Here is a 23,007-nt window from a genome sequence, read left to right as displayed (position 1 = left end):
GTGTGTGTGGTGGGGGGAGTGAACAGGAAATAGTAGCACAAAAATAATTTAGTTTTGATAATCTTCAAGTCAAAGACCAGGCAATGAACCAAGATATTCAATAAATTCCTGTTGAATGAATGTGTGTTCAGGCTTAAACCACAAATAAGAGATTCCTCATTGTGTGGTAACGTGACAAATAAGACAAATTTCTGGAGGTAAAAGCAAACAAATGTAACATAAGTATCAGGGAAACAAGCCTAAATACTACAGAAAAAAAGAGAGAGCAGTAAGAGATAAAAAGAGCAAGACAGAGAAAGACAAGTAAGAAGACAATGATGATCATAAGGGATGAGAGAAGATAGAAGGATGAGTTTATTGACATGTTACTGGATTCCTGTCTGCCTTTTCTGGGAGTTCTCTCCAGAGGACTAGTGAACTTCTCCAGCTCTCCTTAAAACCTTCCATTACAGGATTAAACACGACCTTTAGAAAATAAGAGTTAATATCTTCCCCAACTTGCAGCAGCTGCATTCTCAGCTTCATTTCAAGTTACTCTTTTCCACATTTCTATCTCTTCTGCAACAATTGTTACCCACACCAACTGCCTCAGCAGCACGATTCTTGCCTGATTTTCAGACCTGCTGTCCCTTAGTTGTGAGCCATTGTAAAACCTCTTCCCTCCATCTCAGGTATTTACAACTCCAGCTTGGCCTGGAGAAACAAACTCACATTTCAAACATACCATGCTTATCATCTTCTCCAAGGAGTGTTCTCTACTCCCTTCATTAAGAAGTCATTCTTGTCCTGGCTGTTATAGCTCAGTGGATCGAGTGCAGGCTATGAGACAAAGGTTTGCGGGTTTGATTCCCAGTCAGGGCACATGCCTGGGTTGCAGGTCAGGTCCCCAGTAGGGGGGCACACGAGAAGCAACTACACATTAATGTTTCTCTCCTTCTCCTTCCCTTTTCTCTAAACATAAATAAAATCTAAAAAGAATCACTCTTTGCTTCTCTCTGTTTTCATTGCAGTTAAAACCTCCATCCAATCACCTTCTACGTCTAGTCTTAATTGTTTCTCTACACCCAGCTCCCCTTTTTTCATGTTTTAGCATCTTAAAGACAGAGTTATGTTTGTTTTTTCATATTTTTATTGTTAGTCAGTGCAATTGCCTCCATTTCCCCCCAACTCCCTCCCGACATAGACATCCCCACCTACCACCCTTTATTCTACCCCTCCCCTTAGGTTTGGTCCATGTGTCCTTTACACATGTTTCTGAAAACCCTTCCCCATTTTCCCCCTATTATCCAGAAAATACATGTTCCTGAAACCTACCCCCTATCCCCTATTTCCCTCTCTCACCTCCCCTCTGGTCACTGTCAGTTTGTTCTTAATTTTCATGTCTCTGGTTATATTCTGCTTGCTTATTTGTTTTGTTGATTAGGTTCCACTTATAGGTGAGATCATATGCTGTATGTTTTTCACCACCTGGCTTATTTCACTTATCATAATGCCCTCCAGATCCACCCAAGTTGTTGCAAAGGGTAGGAACTCCTTCTTTCTTTCTTTCTTTCTACTGCATAGTACTCCATCATGTAAATGTACCACAGTTTTTTGATCCATTCATTTACCAATGGGCACCTACATTGCTTCTAGCACTTGACTATTGTAAATTCTGCTGCTATGAATATTGGGGTCCATAGGTTCTTTTGAATTGATATTTCAGGATTCTTAGGTTAGTCCCACCAATGGAATTGTTGGGTCAAAAGGCAGTTCCATTTTAATTTTTCTAAGGAAATTCCCAACTGTTTTCCACAGTGGCTGTACCAGTCTGCATTCTCACCAAAAGTCGCTAGGGTTCCCTTTTCTCCACAACCATGCCAGTACTTGTTTATTGATTTGGTTATGATGGCCATTCTGACTGGTGTAAAGTGGTATCCCATTGTGGTTTTAATTGGCATCTCTCTGCTGGATAGTAATGCTGAGCACCCTTTCATGTGTCTCTGGGTCCTCTGTATATCCTCCTCAGAGAATTGTCTGTTCAGGTCTTTTGCCCATTTTTTAATTGGGTTGTTTGTCTTCCTGGAGTGGAGTCATGTGAGTTCTTTGTATATTTTAGAGATTAAACCCCTATCCAAGGTATCATTTGCAAATATGTCTTCCAATATGGTTGGTTCTCTTTTCATTTTAATGCTATCTTCTTTAAACTTGTAGAAGGTTTTTTATTTTGATGATATCCCATTTGTTATTCTTTCCTTTATGTTCCTTGTTTTAGGGAATATATGGGTAAAAATATTGCCGTGTGGAATATCTGAGATTTTCATGCCTATGTTCTACTTTAAGACTTTTATGGTGTCACAACTTACATATAAGTCTTTATCCACCTTTAATTTACTTTTGTGTATGGTGTAAGTTGGTGATTGAGTTAAAACAGCCCATGGCATCACTGTGTTTTCCAAGACACCCTGGGGTATTTCAATGCCTTGTTTGGGAAATTTTATATACAGTCACTATGTATCATTATATATCAGTATATTAGTATAATCACTATATCTTATATATGTTAATTCATATATAACTTTACAATCTTTTTATCCAGTGTAGGTTTATTTTTAACCTATTTATAAAAACATACTTAACACATATATAATAATGAATATACAGCTAAATGAATTTTTAGAAAGTAAACCCATTCATGTAAACCTCCCCACAGATCAAGGAATAAAAACACTAACAACAACCCAAGGGAATCCTTCATGTTCTATATCCAGCAACTGTTCCCTTCCTCTCTAAAGGTAATTACTACCCTGTCTTGTATCAAAGATAAGATTGGCCTGTTTATGAATACACAGTACTCTTTTGAAACTAACAATTTTTGAGTTTCAGTTAACAATATGGTTGCTTCTTGATCACATCTTCCACCTCTCTGGCATTTTGAAACAGTTCATAAATATTGATCCCAAATTGGTATAAATGCTTAGTGAAGGACCTATTACCTTGAAACTAAACCCATCACCCCAGTATATTACTGGTCATGGTGGGCAAGTGAACTAAGGTGGTACAATCAGAGAAAAGTCTCCAAATTTCTCTCCTTTTCTTTTCCTGTTTCCTTTTTTCTTTTCTTTACCCCTCCCTCCCTCCTCTCCTTTCTTTCTTTATGCCTTATATGATAATTTCTGTGAAATGAATAAGAAAGCTGGTGACTCCAGGAATTTCTGGTAGCAATCTTGCATATGGAACCTGAGCTAACCTTGGAAAAGAGGCAATATTAGAGAAAACAGATGAAGAAAAGAGAAAAAGCAAGGATAAAACATATTTTCTGTTATGGTTGGAGCCACTGAGTGACAACTGAACTTTACAAATAGGTAAGCCAATAAATATCCATTTTCTATAAGACTATTTGAGTTGGAGTTTTCTTTACCTTACACACTTACCAAATCATAAGATCAGCTAATTATCAGCTAACTGGAAACTTTAGTAACAACCCAGTTCTCACTCTGGAAAATCTACAATGTGATTTTCCCTACAGGAAAAAAAATCAGTTGAACTAAAATTTTTATTTAAGAGAAAAAGCAGCTAGGCCAGCTTTTGCTACAACTACTCTGTTTTACTAGAACAAAGCAATTAGCCCTCCACTCATTCACTTTGCAGAAAGGGCAATTTAAACAGGTTAACACAGATTAGGGTGCTTTTGAATAGGTTTAACTTACTGTGTCTAATGCCACCTTCTAGCTTAGACAAATATCCTCTCTTAATAGAGTTGCAGTCGCAAAGCACAAACCCCTTGCTGTCTCTACCTTGCTAATGATGTTTTTCACTTACCTATAATCTATGCAGAATGGGGATATTTGATGTGGTATTTTCTTGACATTCATATCCTACTATAATCACATTCTTTAATTATGTCTGCCTCATCTGCATAGTAGAACTAATGTCTCATCCTAGTTTCTAATTTTAATAACTCCATTAAGACAGAAGTGTTACTAAACAGCCTTCAGAACACTGTTAGCAAAGACATTTTTGATGCTTTAAAAGACCAAAGCAAACTATATATATAATTTTATTTATTTATCTTCAGAGGGGAAGGGAAGGAGAGAGGGAAATATCAATGTATGGTTACCTCTTGTGCTTCCCCTGCTGGCCCGCACTCAATCCACTGAGCTACACCAGCCAGGGCCAAACTATATTTTTTTTTGAAAAAGAAAAAAGAAGACATTTGCATATGTGGAAAAATAAAGGAGTGTCTTTTAAATACTAAATGGTCTTTCTAAGCATTAAAAGAGGATAAGCTCAAAACCGGACTAGGCAACACATCTTAAATTATATGGCTGATAATATCATCTGAATTCATTAAGGTATCTCTGAAAAACAATGATGATTTTGGTAAATGCCCAATCTAGGTTAAGAGTATCTCTGTTGAAATGAATAAATTACCTCTCTTAGGCCACTAAGGGGTAGTATAGTACTAGAAGCCAGACAGAACCTCTAATGGATGAGCTGTCCCTTGAGGAGAATAATTTATTTCCCCCTGCTGTCCAAAGGTCAGGTTTTGCTATATATCACATGACACCTGTCACAAAATGAGGTGCAGATTTTCCTGAAGAAATAGCCAATGCGTGATAGACTTCTAAAGGGCAGAAGCAGACATAGAGCTCTAAGACAAGATTACTAGTTAAGGTAACAGTCATGGGCAAATCCTCATATGAGAAAACATGTCACCTTAAATCCTGCTATTTTGAATAGGAAATAAAGAGAGGGCATGATCAGTAAGAAGGGGTACTATTGTGGCTAGGACCATGACTTCCCATAGCCAGACCTCCTAGCTCAAATCCTACTTGGGAAAATCAAAAGCTCTATGGTCTTCAACAAAATATTTAGCTGTTTACTGGTTTAATTTTCTCATGAATAAAATTGGGGATTACAAATGTTATATGTGAAAGCACATCATGTCTGCTTGGAGCATGGATTACAACTGATCACAAGAGAATAAATGTAAGTTGATCTGTATTTTTTAAAAAGAGTAAAAATTGGGAAAATAACAGGGAAATGGGGAAAATAATGTTTTAGGGGATAGTATAAAAATTAAACAAATTAATATTTGTAAGTTGCTTATTCTACTATTATGTACTACACATATGTTTGGTAAACATATAAATTAAAAAATAGAACTCACATTTACTATGACTGTTGGGTGTAGTTTTAGTGTTTTCTTGCTCCCACAAAGGGAAAAGGAATGAAAATGTGTTGAATTTATTTAGTGAAACAGGTATTTCACTTCCTTTACCTCATTAAAGTCCCCTTAACAAATTTCACAATAGGTATTATTATTCCTATTTTGCAGAAGAGAAAAATGAGGATTAAAGAGGTTAGGTAACTCTCTCCAGTGTGTTAAAATTTGCATCCAAATCTCCATGGTTCCCAAAGCTGATATGATGTCTGTTTGTATTGTTTTGCATTATACAACATTATATGTAGAAGCTGGAGTAGGATGGTGAAGGCCTTCCACTGAAAAAAGAAAGAGGATAAACAAAATAAAGTGGATAGAGTCAAATATTAAATACTAGTAGGTTGAAGACAATCGGGGACAGTCTCTCATTTCTTTGGGCACAAAGTTAGGATGCCCCATAGAATAACAAAGGAGATAACTTTACATGGAACTGGTTGTTGAGAAGCAGAGATGCCAAAAAGAAAACAATACAGAAATTCACTTTGATGACAATGCAGAACCATGTACCACAAGCCAAGGGTGACGTGGAACCCAAAAAGGCATCAAAAGTATAGAGATGTCCAGATTGCAGTTTAAATTGTCAGTCAACACTTAATTGATAGCTACAGAGAAAGCAGCTGCCCACCATCAGTAGTAAGTCAAAGGTCTTTTATTACCTAGAAGTGTCAATATTCACATTGTGATTGTTATTATTTATAAAGAATGAAAGGGCTAATTATTTATAAGTAAAACCAGCTCATTACTTTAGGAATAGTGTAAATTGGGGAAAAAAACCCTGTTATTTCATAAATAGATAAATGAGCAATAGTCTTATTTGATTAAATGTATCACAAAAGAAGATAAGATAGCTATATCTAGTAATCTAAATTCCTTACAGGTATAGCTGGAATAAAGGCTAGTATATTTATTCTGACTTACAAAGATTTAGAAGTTAGTTTTATAAAATTCTTCAGAACAAAAATGATTTTTTAAGCTTTTTTAGCATCAAAGTGTTTTTGAAAGTCTCTGGATATATATGAGAGTGTAAAAGAAGTCTGTTGAAAGTGGAAATACTAAAACTAAAACTATACAATTATAAATATTTTCATTTTTTGGAAAGCAGTTGATAAAGAAATAGTTTCTATGTGTGGATTTATATTTGATTTGTCAAAAAAATTAGGGCCTTAGAAGAAATGGCTGTCTTCTCAAAAATATCTCTTATGAACTTCAAAATATTTAAATACATTTGTTGTAATGGAAAAGTCATCATCTACAGAAAACTCCCCTCCCCTCTGAAGTACCAATGATCAATCAGAGAGGTTGAAAACATCAATGTATAAGCCATCATGTTACATCTAAGTTTCAAACAGAGAACAGGACTCATATGAAATGGGGTAAAAACAAAGATGTTTTGGAACAAACCTATTCAGGACATGTGACAGAGATAGAAAATTGAGGTGGGGTCTACCCACCAGCCTGGTAAAGCAAGAACTCCAAAGACTGTAGATTTGCTAAACATCAGAGGATGAAAACCATAGGAGAAAAAGTTGCAATAATGGAGAAGATAAAATAATAATTATGTTAGGGTGAAGAAAGAGAACATAAAGCAATTGATTCTCAAGGTTAGTTCAAGTTGGAGCCATCAGGGGTCCACTGAAAATTAGGGAGACTCTTTAAAAAAATACAAACTTCTTAGACTCTTGGCCAGAAGGGCTAAGAAGGACAGAGATGGAACAAATTAACCCCTTCATTAGCTATTCAGCAAGAAATAGTTGGTGAAAGGCATTAAGCCAAGTTAGCAATTCAAACTTTTAATGAAGCAACCTTAAGTTCCACAGACTTAGTTACTATGGTAATTTCTACTTCCTGTTGGGAGATTCTCAGAGAAGAAAAGATGGTTGGAAAAGAAACAGAGGGGCCTCAGGTAAGGATGAAGATCCTTAGTTTCAGTCACTCCTTGAAAGATGGGTGGCAACCACTCAGTTCCCCTAATATTACCAGTTAGTAGGGGGACCATAAAGTTTGGCGTTCAGAGAGAACTCTTTTCAGAAGTATTGTTCATAATTATCATTATGGGATAACAGATAAAAACAAACTAGATTAACTCTCCTAATTCCAGTGCTTTTTGATATAATTTTGCTCTACCATAGTTATAAAACATATCAAATATGTATTTCTAATTCATATATAGTTTTCAAACTGTGTCTTTACATTTTACACAACAGATTTCTATTTAAAGCTATCTGTTTTCAAGTTAAATTAATCTTCAAAATATTAAGGTTTGGCACTATAAAATCTTTTTAGATGTGCTACAGGGTAAGATAGAATTACAAAAGAGAATTTCCAACAAAGATTTGAATACTGCAGTATGCCAGAATAAGAGTGTGCACACATTGCCACTCTGCAAAGTGATGAATTGAAAGTTAGCATCTTTTATATGGATGTCTAACTTGTTAAATATTCTCTAAAAATAGATTACAGCAATCCATATATTATCTAAAAGTGCAAATTTGCATTTTAAATGTGTTTGAGATATGCTGGATCTCAGAGAAATCTAAGGAATGTATTACAGAGATAAAAAGCCCTATTATTCATGCTACTCGAGACACTCTGTGAATATAGTTGGCCTACCTTGACCTGGAGAACAGAAAAAAAATTAATAAAGTAAAATCTTGCTTATTGTATGATCTAAATATTCTATCTTGGTTAAATCTGCAGAAAAGTCTATTAAGTTATTTTATCCAAGTCAATCTTCCAGCAAGCAGATGGAAAAATTGGAAAAAATTATTTTTCTGTATACATCTTCATTACTTAAGAGTCATGATATACTTGAATTATTTAGATGCATAATGCAGAGGCTCCTCTGTGATGAACTTTCTACCTGAAAGTTATGGGTACAATCAACCCAGATGCCCATACAAAAGCATATCAATTGATTACTGTCAACAGTTCGTATGACTAGTTGTTTGTGGAATGTCTCTGGAGTTATAAATGAACTGATAAAGGGCCTTTCAGAACTAACTTGTTAAGAACTAAACTTTTATACAGCCACTTATTACCCAGAACCATTTGTACCTTGATACCTTTCTAAGCCAGCACCATCATTCAGTATTCCTGAATAAAGAATTAATCTGTAGCAAAGGGTTAGTTCTTTATGATACAGAGAGATCTGATTAGATTACCGGGGAGGAGAGGAAGAGGCCATAGGACAGGATGGTAAACCGTCTAGGGCAGGATTGGCTAAGACGTTGATTGCCTCCAGAAGGCATGGAATTAAGGGCAAGAAGATTTGAAATAAAAGAGGTTTAGCTCTCTGGCTCACTGGCTCTTGTCTTCCTCGAGGATAACTGGATGATGGTGCTGCATCTGCCAGCTTTTCCCAACAGACAGTATTTTGGGTCTGAAGAAACTGGGCACAGCATAAGTTGGGCTGGCCTGGCAGAGGGTGGCAGGTTTGTTCCTTGGGCATTCTAGAGGAAACAGGCTCTGAGGCAGAAGCCTGCCATTCTTCCAAAATTGTGTAGCTTTTGTATCTTATGTTGTTCTAGCTTGTAAACTAACCCTATAGAGATAAGATAATTAAAACTAACAGGGAAATGATAGGAGAACTCAGGTGTTAAAGAGGGTATCCTTAATTGATGGGCCTAAGTGACCAATTCATGTAGAAAGCTATTATTCCAGAATTGTGAAGCTGTTGAATAAAGACTCCTTTCCTTTATCACCAAGACTTTGCCTCTGGAGTTTTGCCTAGGGGGTGGCAGTGAGCAGCAGGACCCCAACTTGCTGTTGGTAACATTTATACCAAAATTATAAAATATCCCACTAAATATTAAACTATCTTTGGAATATATGGCATTCATATACTATTAAAATATTTCTAATACAGTGTCACTGTAATTCAAGCCTTTGGTCAGTTGTCACTATTGAAAGCTAACTGTAAAAACTTAAAGTAAAATGTGGTCCTTATTAGGAATAGGATAATATGATTTAATCAGCAGTGAATAAAACACATACACACATTTATATGTCTTTTATTATTAACTCTGGATCCACCCAAAGAGGAAGAATAGCAAGTCCAGTTAACTGCATTTTCTGTGAGCACTTTACAAGTTTTCTGGCCTTAGATTCCTCATTGGTTAGAACACACTATTTCTGTGATCCAGGGAACTGACTCGTATTTCTCACACGTGGCCCAGAAGCAGAATTGACAGAAATATTTCAAAAGACTCAAACCTAGAGCAGTGCTAAGGGTTTCTGGGCAGACATCAATTATCTGAAAAGTAAGACAAAGCCTTGGGCTTAAATAAGGATTGAACCTTGCCATTCTTCACCTGTCCCACACTAACATGAAACCACAGCAAGCACCAGATGGCTTCTCTGTAAGAGGAGGGCTTGTGAGCAGCTGGCCATTCAGATGATGGCATTTCCTGATGATCCCAGTTCACTGCTTGGATACACTTGGCCATCTACCCTCTGGAGTCAGAGATACCCGAATTCATTTAGTATTGGCACTTCTTATTACTGTGAAACCAGATAAATTAGTTAGCATCTCTGTTTGTATCACTATAATAGAGAAAATATCATCTTCCTTATGGCACCATTGTGGGAACTAAATGAGACAATACATGTAAAGTAATAGGCCCTCAGACATACATATGAATGTCTTTTATATTAATTTCATAAAAGACCTGGCACTGTGATGCTTTTCAGTTTTGTATTTTTCTCCTATTTCACCCTTAAAATGTGAAAGAAAATAATTATATCTATAATCTATATTCGCAGCTATGAACTTTCTAAGAACCTGGCTAATTCTATCTATCACTTATGGTCAAAATGAACATTAAAATGTATAGGTAAATCATTTTTTAAAATAATTTTTTTCCATCTATCTAGTTCCTGATTTAACTCTCTTCAATAAGATGGAGGAATCCCAAGAAATTGCTATTCTTTGAAAGTCATTCAGATATAAATGAATAAAATAGACTTTACTAAAACTAATTTCCAACTGAAATATTTAATAAAAATTTAAAGGTGGGATTCATTCAATTCTACAGTATTTCATTATTATTTAACTAATGCTAACCTACATTATACTATCAGACCATCAGAGTTACCAGCTCCTACAAAATGAACTGAGAAACAAATCATGACAACAAAAATGCACTGAAGATATGTGTTCATAAAAATTTAAGAAAAGTAATAATTTTGGGAAGCAGTCCTCAGTTATGCAAATATTACAATTACATCTATGCAGACATCATCCTAAAATCTGGATCATACACAGCAAAAGCACACAAATATTCTTAAAAAATAAACTTTTATAAAATTCTATGAGGTATGGATTCCGTAATTTTATAGACAACAAAGGGAAACATTTAAAATATAAAAAATAATTGCATCAATACTCATTTTAGTAATTACTAGTGTCTGAGAACAAATAATAAATTTAACAATTTTTCTGCAACAATAAAATTATCTCAGAATTTTGCTTTAGAAAACAGCTTTTCTAGTTCCTATATAAGAGTAACAGGGTTCTTAGGATATACTCCTAACTGTGGAATTGCTGGGTCAAAAGGCATGTTGATTTTTAGTTTTCTTAGAAAATTCCATACAATGTTCATAGCAGCACAATTTACAATAGCCAAGAGTTGGAAGCAACCTAGATGCCCATCAGTAAATGAATGGATCCCAAAACTATGGTACATTTACAAAATGGAATTCTGTCCAGCAGAAAGAAAGGAGCTATTAACCTTTGCAACAGCATGGATGGAACTGGAAAGCATTATGCTGAGTGAAACAAGCCAGGCAGTGAAAGACAAATACCATATGATCTCACATTTAACAGGAATCTAAACAACAAAACAAACAAGCAAGCAAAATATGACCAAATACACTGAAATACAGAACAGGCTGACAGGGACCAGAGGGGAGAGGGGAGAGAATCACAAGGGAAAAGGGGAAGGATTCACAGGAACAAGTATAAAGGACACATGGACAATAACTAAGGTGGGGGGTGGAAATTGGAGGGAGGTGGGGTGCACTGGAGGGAGGTGGGCAGGGCTGGGAATATAAGACAGAAAACTGTACTTGAACAATAATTAAATAAAAAAATAATAAAAATAAAAAGACTAACAGGTTACTCCTTATCAACTTTTAAAAGCATTTATTCCTGAATGGATGCTTAAGTGATGGAGGGCATTCCCAAATATACTAGCACTTTTAAGTTAGCTTAAGTAAATTGATTGAATTCCCATGTGTGTATGTAATTTCTATTTTAAAAAAAAAGCTATAGTTGTGTGTGTTATTTTCATGCAACTAATTTTCTTATTAAGTAACTTTTAGAAATAAAAAGTATACCCATTGAAATATCTCATAAATCATGTGTTACAGTGATTACATTTAGAAAATGAAGCAAAATCCCATTATTGCAGTATCTTGCTTTGTTTCACTGAACCGAAAATGTTTTTCATCTGCACTTTTGCAGCTCAAAATGACATCCTGTAAAATGATATGCACAGCTTTTTGAACAGTTATTACTATTTGGTTCACAATAAAAATTACTCAAATTATAAGCTAAATAAGCACAGGGGCTTTGATTCAGCTTCAGTATTTAAAAGTAGAAGAAAATGGTATGCAGGTTTTGATTTTCTCCAAAGTTTTGTCAAAATAGCTACTTATTAGGTTCCAGCATTTTTACCAGGCCAAGTTTGAGAGGAAGAACATGACATTCAACTTCTACTGTGCTCTTGGTTAAATCCATAATTTTTAATGACTGATCTACATGCACAGAGAAGACAGAAAATACAATTGTAAGTTAAGTAATTAATTTTGCCCTCCTCCCTCATGACTCCAGGGAGGCTGTTAGGGAATTCTTTAAGCTCTACAATCATAACATATCTAGGACTTAAGCTCTTCCTATTACTTCAGCTGCTACCGACTTAATCCAAGCCATTAGCACTTCTGGTTTAGATTAGCGTAAGGATCCCTAACTACTGACCCTAATTCCACTCTGGTCATGTACAGGCTACAGTCTGTACAGACTGCATGTACTATAACATCTTTGCACTTCGAAAACATAATTTAGAATATAGTACCCCTCTGTTAAAAATCCTCAGTGTAAAAATGACACATTCTTACCCCTATTACCAGTATAACCTTGTCTCCTAACAGTCACCTAGTCTCAGCTCTGCTCCCGTAATGCCAGTCTCCTTGATTTGCCTCAAATACACTCCGTAGATTTCAGTCCAAGGGTGTTAGCCTCCACCCGAAACTCTCTTTCCCAAGATATTTGCATCTCTTTTATTGATTGATTGATGTAAAGAGAGAGAAAAGGAGGCAGAGAAACACCGATTTGATTTGTTGTTCCATTTATTTAAGTATTCATTGGTCGATTCTTGTATGTGCCCTGACTAGAGGTTGAACCTAAAACTTTGGCTATCAGGACAATACTCTAAGCAACTGATACCTGGCCAGGGCCAAGTATTTGCATCTCTTGCTTCCTCATTCCCTTAAGTCTCTGCTCAAATACCACCTTATCTGAGACACTATTTCTGACCACCAATTATTTATTTAAAATTCATTGTCTTATCACTCTGTTTCTCCTGCTTTGCCCTAATTTTTTCATAGCAACTTTTAACACTTAATGTTATAGATTTTATATTTTTAAATTACTTTCATTTTTTCTCTACAAGAATCTTAGCTCTGTAAGAGCATGATTTCATGTGCTTTTTAAAAATAATTATCCTGCATACCCAGAACATTGATTGCTTCACACATGGATGTTTAATAAATATTTACTGAATTAACCAATGCAAATACAATGTTTAAATATTTTTGCAAAGAAATATCTAAGAAGAGAAATCTATTTTCATTAGTATTTTAAGGCAAAGTCACTGTAAAAAGATCTAAGTCACTAATGAAATGATTATCTCTCTCCATTAGAGCATCAGGTCCATTAAGAATAGAAATGAACTTTATCTTGGTTGTTGATAATGATGCCAGTGCCCGCAACTGATCCTGGCATATTTGTTAAATGCTGAGTGAATACCTTTGATTTACTTTCATTCCCATTCTAGAACTGTAAATGAAATGTATATAAAACAATATTGCTCGCATAAAAAGCTGTAAGGAAATCTTTCAGAGACACTTAAATTTAGATGGCAAAATACAATTTAGAATAGGGAAGGTAAGAAGGATCCTGAGTCATTAGCAAAGACAGGTGATTAATTAGGATCTTAGATGGTTGTAGAAGAGATGAAAACAGATGGTAATCTAATAAGCAGAAGTTAGTCCTAGCATGATGAACAAAATGACTAAGAGGGTTATAATTGCAGAGATAGCAATCATGGCCAGAAAGACATGTATTGTAGAAGTAAGCAAAATTGGAGCACAAGCTAGTGACTGTTTAGGCAAAATCTCTCAGAAAGAAGAAATGGTGCCAGAATAACTATAATTAACACCATGAATACCACTAAACAAACTGACATTTTCCAATAAGTTGAACTCATCGGAGATAAATACTTTTCATCCACAGAGAGACAACTTGTACCTGAAGACTTCATCACCTGAGATAAAAACCCATTCCTTTTTTTCTGTTTCTGTTATTTTTTTATTGAATTTATTGGGTTGACATTGGTTCACAGCATCATGCCGCTTTCAATTATACAACTGAACGAAACATAATCTGCACTGCATTGTGCACCGATCACCCAAAGCAAAATCTGTGTTTTTCCCCATCATTTATCCCCTCTTTGCCGATCCCCACCTATCCCCATCCCCCTTTCTATGTTTGTGTCTATGTGAAATACATATAGTTTTTTTATTAATCCCTTCATCTTCTTTCATGCAAGCCCACAACCCCCTACCTTCTGACAGCTGTCAGTCTGTTCCACATATCCATGCATCTGTTTCTATTTTGTTCATTAGTTTATTTTGTTCATTAGATCCCACATATAAGCAAGATCATGCGGTATTTGTCTTTCTCTGACTGGTTTATTTCACTTAGCATAATAATCTCCAGGTCCTGCCATGTTGTTGCAAAAGTAAGATTTCCCTCATTTTTACAGCCAAGTAGTTTTCTATTGCATAAATGTTCCTTGAACCTGACTCCCCAAATGTCAGGCAAACCTTGAATTTCACTGACTGCTTGAGAATCACCTCTCATATAACTCAGTCTTAGTCTGTCCACCACTCTGACACTACAGTGACTTATAAAGAATCATTGATAATCATTTACCAATTCAAATGTACTTTTTCTAAAAAGCTGTATCTGCTTGAAAGAGTTAATGAGCTTTAAAATAATCAAATACTTTACTGTAACACATTGCTACTTGTAAATTAAATTGTATTAAATTTCACTGTAAATTTAAATACAATTGTAAATTTGTAAAATTTAAATTTACAAATTTTAAATTTGTAAATTTCACTGTATTAAATGCATAAAAATTTAAAAATTATAATGTATAGTAATCGAAAGTTCCAATTCACAAATAAAATTGCCAAGGTGATTTTTATGTCATTGATTACTACATGTATCTTACAGAAAATTATTCATGGCTTTTTGCTTTTCTGGAAGATTATAAGGAAATCTATGTAGATTATGAAGAATGGTGATGTACATTTAATTTTCTATACTGGAATGTTGTTTCTTCTACTTCATTAATACTTAGTCAAGTTCACAGTGACAGTATTCTAAATCCATTAGATGAATAGTTAAGTCAATGAAATTCTATAGCTATTTCTTCAGTAGAAAAAGCTTTCTTGAATCCTGCTATATATGCATGCATATATATATTTGTCTATATAAATATATGATTGATGACTTGAAGCTTACAAATACACTAATTTGGTTCATTTTTCATAGATTCAGTGATATTTTTTCAATTTTATAAATATGTTTTAGTCTTTTTTTTATTTTAATTTTTTAAATATTAGTTGTTGTTCAAGTACAGTCTTCTGCCTTTTACTCCCATCCTAGCCCACCAACCCAGCCCTCCCACCTAACTCCCATTTCCACTCCCCCCTGTTTTAGTCCATGTGTCCTTTATACTTATTCCTGTAAACCCTTCCCCTTTCTCCCTGAAATTACTCCCCTTCCCTTCTGGTCACTTTCAGACTGTTCTCTATTTCAGTGTCTTTGATTATATTTTGCTTGTTTGTTGGTTTTATTCTTTAGGTTCCTATTAAAAGTGAGATTATATGGTATTTGTCTTTCACCGTCTGGTTTATTTCGCTAAGCATAATGCTTTCCAGTTCCATCCATGCTGTTGCAAAGAGTAGTAGCTCCTTCTTTCTTCCTGCTGCACAGAATTCCATTGTGTAAATGTACCATAGTTTTTGATCCATTCATTTACTGATCATCACCGAAGTCGCTTCCAGCACTTGGCTACTGTAAATTGTGCTGCTACAAACATTGGGGTGGATAGGTCCTTTTGGATTGATATTTCAGGGTTCTTAGGATATAATCCTAGCAGTGGAATCCTTGGGTCAAAAGGTAGTTCCATTTTTAGCTTTCTGACAAAATTCCATACTGTTTTCCTTAGGGTTTGTACCAGTCTGTGATCCCATCAACAATGCACTAGGGTTCCCTTTTCTCCACAATCTCTCCAACACTTGTTGTTTGTTGCTTTGTTTATGATGGCTATTGTGACCAGTGTGAAGAGGTATCCCACTGTGGTTTTAATTTGCATCTCTCTGATAGCTACTGATAGTGAGCATCTTTTCATATGTCTCTGGACCCTCTGTATGTCCTCCTTGGAGAAATGTCTGTTCAAGTCCTTTCCCTATTTTTTAATTGGGTTGCTTGTCTTCTTAGAGTGGAGTCATGTGAGTTCTTTATATATTTTGGAGATCAAACCCTTGTTTGAGGTATCATTGGCAAATATGTTTTCCCATACAATGGATTCTCTTTTAATTTTAATACTGTTTTCTTTAACTGTACGGAAGCTTTTTATTTTGATGGGATCCCATTTGTTCATTCATTCCTTTATGTCCCTTGCTCTAGGGGACATATCAGTAAAAATGTTGCTGTGTGAGATATCTTAGATTTTCCTGCCAATGTTCTCCTCTAGGACTTTAATGGTGTCACAGCTTATACTTAACTCTTTATCCACCTTGAATTTATTTTTGTGTGTGGTGTAAGTTGGTGCTCAAGTTTCATTTTTTTGCATGTAGCTGTCCAGTTCTCCCAGCACCATGTGTTGAAGAGGCTATATTTACTCCATTTTATGTTACTGCTTTCATTGCCAAATATTAATTGACTTTAGAGATTTGGTTTTATTTCTGGGCTCTCTGTTCTCTTCCATTGGTCTATGCGCCTGTTTTTATGCAAGTACCAGGCTGTCTTGATTACAGTGGACTTGTAATACACATTGATATCAGGTATTGTGATTCCTCCTACTTTGTTCTTCTTTCTCAAAATTGCAGCAGCTATTTGTGGTCATTTATGGTTCTATATAAATTTTTCGAAGTGTTCGTTCTATGTCTGTGAAATATGTCATTGACACTTTAATAGGTATTGCATTGAACCTGTAAATTACTTTGGGTAGTATGAAGATTTTGATGGTGTTAATTCTTGCAATCCATGAACATGGTATATGTTTCTATTTGTGTCATTCTTGATTTTTTCCTTCAGTGTTGTGTAGCTTTCTAAATACAGGTCTTTTACCTCCTTGGTTAGGTTTATTCCTAGGGATTTTATTTTTCTTGTTGCTATATCAAATTGGATTTTTTTCTTGATTTCTGCTTCTACTGTTTCATTGTTAGCATACAAAAATGCCTTTGATTTCTGGATATTGACTTTGTATCCTGCTGATTTGCCAAATTTATTTATTAGGTCGAGCAATTTTTGGGTGGAGTCTATAGGATTTTCTATGTACACTATTTTGTCATCTGCAAACAATGACAGCTTTGCTTCCTCCTTTTCGATCTGTATGCCTTTTATTTCCTTTTCTCATCTGATCCTTGTGGGTAAAATTTCCAATACTATGTTGAATAGAAGTGGTGAAAATGGACAACTTGCCTCATTCCTGATCTTAGTGGGAAAGATTTTAGTTTTTTCCCATTGAGTATGATGTTGGCTCTAGGTCTCTCATATATGGCCTTTATTTAATGTTGAGGAATGCTCCCTCTATTCACACTTTGCTAGGTGTTTTTATCATAAATGGATGCTGTACCTTATCAAATGTTTTTTCTGCATCTATTCATATGATCATGTGATTTTTGTCTGCTTTTGTTTATGTCATGTATTACAGTTATTAATTTACAAATATTGAACCACCCTCACATCCCTGAGATGAATCCCACTTGATCATGGTGTATGATATTTGTAATGTATTGTTGGATGCAGTTTGCCAATATTTTGTTGAGAATTTTAGCATCTATATTCATCAGCAATATTGGCCTGAAGTTTTCTTTCTTTGTTGTGTCTCTATCTGGTTTTGGAGTTAGGATGATGCTGGCTTCATAAAAAAAGTTTGGTAGTCTTCCATCTTCTTGGATTTTTTGGAACAGTCTGTGAAGAATAGGGGTTAGCTCTTTCTTAAATGTTTTGTAGAATTCTCCTGTGAAACCATCTGGTCCAGAACTTTTGTGTGTTGGGAGTTTTTTGATTACTGCTTCAATTTCATCTGCTATTATTGGTCTGTTTAGACTTTCTGCTTCTTCTTCATTGAGTTTTGGAAGATTATATTTTTCTAGAAATTTGTCCATTTCACCGAGGTTTTCAAATTTCTTGGCATACAATTCTTCACAGTAATTTCTTACACTCCTCTGTATTTCTGTAGTGTTAGTTGTAATCTCTCCTCTTTCATTTCTGATTGTGTTTATTTAGGTCCTCTTTCTTATTTTCTTGATGAGACTGCGTAAAGGCTTGTTGATTTTGTTCATCTTTTCAAAGAACCAGCTCCTGGATTCATTGATTTGTAGAATTGTGCTTTTAGTCTATGTCATTTAATTCTGCTCTGATCTTGGTTATTTCCTTCCTTCTGCTTGCTCTGGGCTGTCTTTGTTGTTGTTCCTCAAGTTCTTATAGGCATATGGTTAGGTTGCTTGTTTGAAATGTTTCTATCTTTTTTAGGTAGGTCTGTATTGCTATGAAATTCCCTCTCAGGACTGCTATCACTGTGTCCCATAAGTTTTGGGTTGTCTTGAGTTCATTTTCATTTGTTTCCATAAACTTTCTTATTTCTTCCCTAATTTCATTCTTGACCCATTCATTGTGTAATGGCATGCTTCAATCTCCATGATTTTGATTTTTTTAGGTTTCTTTCCTTGGGGTTGTTTTCTAGTTTCAGTCCCTTGTGGTTCAAGAAAATGCTTGGTATGATTTCAATGTGGTTTTTTTTGTTTGTTGAGGTTTGTTTTATTTCCTACCATGTAGTCTATCTTTGAAAAATGTTCCATGTGCATATGAAAAGAATGTGTATTTAGCTTCTTTGGGATGAAGCGCTCTATATGTATCACTCAATAGCATTTCATCTGGGGCATTGTTCAATTCCACAGTATCTTTGTTGATATTTTGTTTGGAAGATCGGTCCATTTTTGACAGTTGGGTGTTAAAATCCTCTACTATAATTGTGTTGCTGTCAATATCTTTCTTGAAGTCCTCCAGGATTTTCTTTATGTATTTGGGTGCTCCTTTGTTGGGCGCATAAATATTTAGAATATTTATGTCTTCTTAGTGGATTCTTTTCTTGAGTATTATGAAGTCACCTTCTGGGTCTCTATCGCCTTTTTTTTAGAAGTCTATTTTGTTTGATATGAGTATTGCTACCCCAACTTTTTTACCCTGCTTGAAAAATTTGTTTTCAGCCGTTCACTTTCAGTCTTTGTAGGTCTTTTGTCCTGAGGTGTGTTTCTTGTAGGCAGCATATGTGTGGGTCATGCTTTCTTATTCATTCAGCTATTCTCTGTCCTTTGATTGGAGTATTTAATCCATTCACATTTACTGTTACTATTGATAGGTACTTATTCATTGTTATTTTCATACCTGTGTTCCTCTCTCTCTCTCTTTTCCTTTCTTTCCTTAAAGCAGTTCCTTTGGCATCTTTTGCAGAGCTGGTTTGGAGGAGGTGTATTCTTTTAGACTTCTTTTTGTCTGGAAAACTCCTCATCTGGCCTTCTAACTTGATTAAGAGCCTTGCTGGGTAAAGTAGCCTTGTTTGCAGGCCTCTGCTTCTCATTACTTGGAATATTTCTTGCCATTCTCTTCTGGTTTGGATCATTTCCATTTAGGAATCAGCTGCTAACCTTATTGGTGCTCTGTTATATGTTACTTCCTTTTTCTCCCTTGCTGTCTTTAAGATTCTCTCTTTGTCTTGGAATTTTGCCATTTTAATGATGATATGTCTTGAAGTGGGCTTCTTTGGGTTTCTCTTGATTGGGACTCTCTGTGATTCCTGGATTTGTGTGACTTTTTCTCTCATCAAATTAGGAGAGTTTTCCATCATTACTTTTTCAAATAACCTTTCTATCTTTTGCTCTTCTACTCCTCCTGGCATCCCTATTATACAGATATTATTATGTTTTATATTGTCCTGCATATCTTTTAATCTTTCTTCAATCTTTCTTCGCCTCTTTTTTCTTGCTTTTTCTGGGTGTTTTTTTCTACTTTGTCCTCCAGCTCACTGATCTGATCTTCTTCTTCATTGGTCCTGCTTTTTATTCCTTCTACTGTGTTCTTCAGTTCAGAGACTGTATTCTTCATTTCCTCTTGGCCCTTCTTAATAGTTTCAATTTTCTTTTTCATGTTGATATATTTTACAGTGAGTTCAGTGTAGTTTTTATGTAACTTCTGGTAATTCACTTTGAGCTCACAGAGCTTCCTGATAACCATTACTTTGAACTAAACATCTGATAGTTGACTTGCCTCTATTTCATTTAGCATTCTTTCTGAGGCTTCCTCCTTTCCTTTCATTTTGGGATTGTTTCTTCATCTTCCCATTGTTTGTGAGACTCTTCTTGTTAGCTTCATCTTCTAAAATTGATCTGTTCTGGCTCCCTTAGTTTATGGTGTGAATTTCTATGGTAGAAGACCTGTGAGATTCAGTGGTGCAGTCTCCTTAATCTCCTGAGCTCACTAGTCTTGGGCTGTCATTTAAGTTGGCTCTGTGTTTGTCTTTGGGTTTTAATTGTTGTTGAGTTTTTCTTTGGTAGGTCCTTCCCACCAGCTGGTTAACTGAGGGTCACTCTTTTGAGCACCTCTTGTATTTTTTTGTGCTTGTGTGGGCAGGTTGTGTTGATGCTGGTTCTTCCATGTGTACAAGGTTTTGAGGATTCTCTTTTGCTCTTGTTCAGTTGTTTGTTCTGGGTAATTTCTCCACTGTTTAGTTGTATTTCCAGATAGGTCCTGGATTGAGGTTAGTGTGGCTTTCACTCCCTCCTTCACCTTCTTCTGTGGTTATCTGTTGGTGGTTCCTTTGTTGTTGTGTTTCCCCTTTCAGTGGGTATTTTGGTGTTCACTGCTTCCACCTACTATTTTTCATCATTTGGAAGGGGAAGGCAAAATGGTTTAAGACAGCAAGAGAGTATTCTATGATATTTACAGTAGCAGCCAGTAGAGAAGAAATAGGAGATCCTTTGGCTATGCATAGCTTTACCTGCGATATTCCTCCCAACTAGTCACTTGTTAGAAAGGATGGAAAGAAGATAAGACTCTTGTTAAGGAGGAAAGGATTGTGAGTTGGATCTAGAAAGCAGTGAGGTTGTGGGAGGTAAGATTCTGAGGTGAGAGTAAAAGATAGTAAATAGGCTTTGTGTGTGAGAGAATAGAATTAACCACTACAGGAATAGCATTCAGGAAAGTGTAGTGGGCTAAGATCTGGGAGGGCTGTTGTGTAGTATTTAAAATTGTATGGAACAGTTATCAGAAAAGATAAAATTGAAAAGAAAGGAAGAAGAACTAAAACAAGAAAGAAAGAAAGAGAAGAAAAAGGAATTGAGAGATAAAAATAATAAAAAATATAAAATAAAGAATTACTTTTTAAAAAAGGGTCTTGCTAGTTTCAAACTGGTCAAACTGGTTTTTCTGGTGCTGCTGGCTGCTGCAGGCTGAGGGGAGAGGATTGCTTTTCTCCATTCCTTATCCATGCTGAGTCAGCCTCCTGATTGATCTCCCCAGGGCAAGCCACACACTCTGCCAGAGCTAGATGCTAGAAGGGCACCTTTCCCCAGGGCTTTGTTTGGGTGTGGAATCCAGGCCTTCCACAGAGTGTACTCTCCCCAGGTTGTTGCCACCTGCTCGGCCAGGCTGTCTCTAGTTTCTCAGTTTCAGGTGTGCAATTTTCCTAGGGCTATAGGAGTGTGCAGGGCCTTCCACGCCACCTCAGGAGCACTGGCTGGGTCGGGAGGAGGCCAGAGTGATTGCTCCAGGAGAATTCCCCAAACATTGTCTGTTTTTTCACTTTTTGTTTTTGAGACATTCCTCCTCCTCACACCTGCTGCTTCATACAGCAGCCTGGCCTCTCACACAGCCCAACTCTCCAGCAAGGCAAGGGACTATCAAGGTCAGGGCCATCGTGGCCTGACTCTCAACTGTCCCCAGCTGGTGCCCACAGACTCTCTGGATGCTCACAGCCACTGTGTGTTTGCCACTTAGTCCTTATTCCCCTCTCTGCAACTTCAAGCAACCAGGTCTCTCCCGATGTTGCTCAAACCTTGTTTGGCAGGGGAGGGAGAAGTTGACCCATCTGTTTCCCAAGGACCCTGTGGCAGCCCTGGTGGGTGCCAGGCCTGGGGCTGCAGATGCCTTCATCTCTGTGCTGGTCCCTGGGACCTTATTGTTCTGAAGCATTCTCCTTACGGTCTGGTTTTTCAAAATCCACTACAATTTTTGGTCTCCTATTTTCATATATGCTGGGGTACTGTTGGCTGTTTGCTTTGTTCCTTTGTAGATCTTCTAGGTGTTTCTCCTGTGTGTAGGGGGAAGTGGAATCTGCTCCCTCTTACCTCGTGGCAATCCTCCTCCTCTATGTTTTAGTCTTATACTGCTTGGTAAATAGGTAAGCAAGTCTTAAATATTTTTCTCATGTGTTGTGGAACTCTCTCCCTGGTTTCAGGAATTGTAACTCTCTATCCCTTGTGGCTAAGGATGAGTCAGTGATCTCCAGAATTCGAACCCCAGGAGACAAGGCTTGTCTCTGGTAGCAAATGCTGCCTAAGTTTCCTCCCTGACCCCAAAGCATGGTTGGAAGTCCTTGACGGGTAAGACCCCTCAGAGGAGGGCAACCTAGGCCAGACAAGATCACTTGGGAGGCCATCATAGAAGGACTTGAGAGGCTGCAACAAAGAGCAATGGATTCTCACCCCCTGGCTTTGACAAAGTCCGGGTCCCCATGTCCACTGGGAGAAGTGTCTCCTGGCTCTAATCCTCTTAAGACCGAATACCTGATTGGAAGGGGTGCAGCTCCTTGCCTTGCTAGAGCATATCCTGGAGAAAAATCTGGCATCACAAAGACTTCCTGATAAACCTGTGAAATCTGCTCTGCTAAGAGTGCTTTCATTCATATGTTAAGGGTTCAAGCAGGAAACTCTAAAACTCTCTCCCTGATAGACTCTGACTCAGACTAAGTTCTCAGATTTCCTTGAAATGTTATCTACTGTTTGACCCTTACTGCCCTGTATTCCTGTATATTAAAACCCAATAAAAACCCTTGGAGGAAGGAGCTCAACACCTTTTCCCCTGAGAAAATGGCCATTGCTCAAGGCCTTTTTCCTCTGGGAAACTGGCCACCTCTCCTCCCCAAGCAAATCACATCATGTCTCTCTCATGTTTACTTTCATCTGTGGCACACGGGGGGACTTGTGAAGAAAGTCGCCCCCACACT

Source organism: Sturnira hondurensis, unplaced genomic scaffold, assembly GCF_014824575.4.
Source record: "Sturnira hondurensis isolate 20B ecotype Veracruz unplaced genomic scaffold, ASM1482457v3 Scaffold0016184, whole genome shotgun sequence".
Classification (NCBI taxonomy): Eukaryota; Metazoa; Chordata; class Mammalia; order Chiroptera; family Phyllostomidae; genus Sturnira; species Sturnira hondurensis.
Note: the sequence above shows the minus strand (reverse complement) of the source record.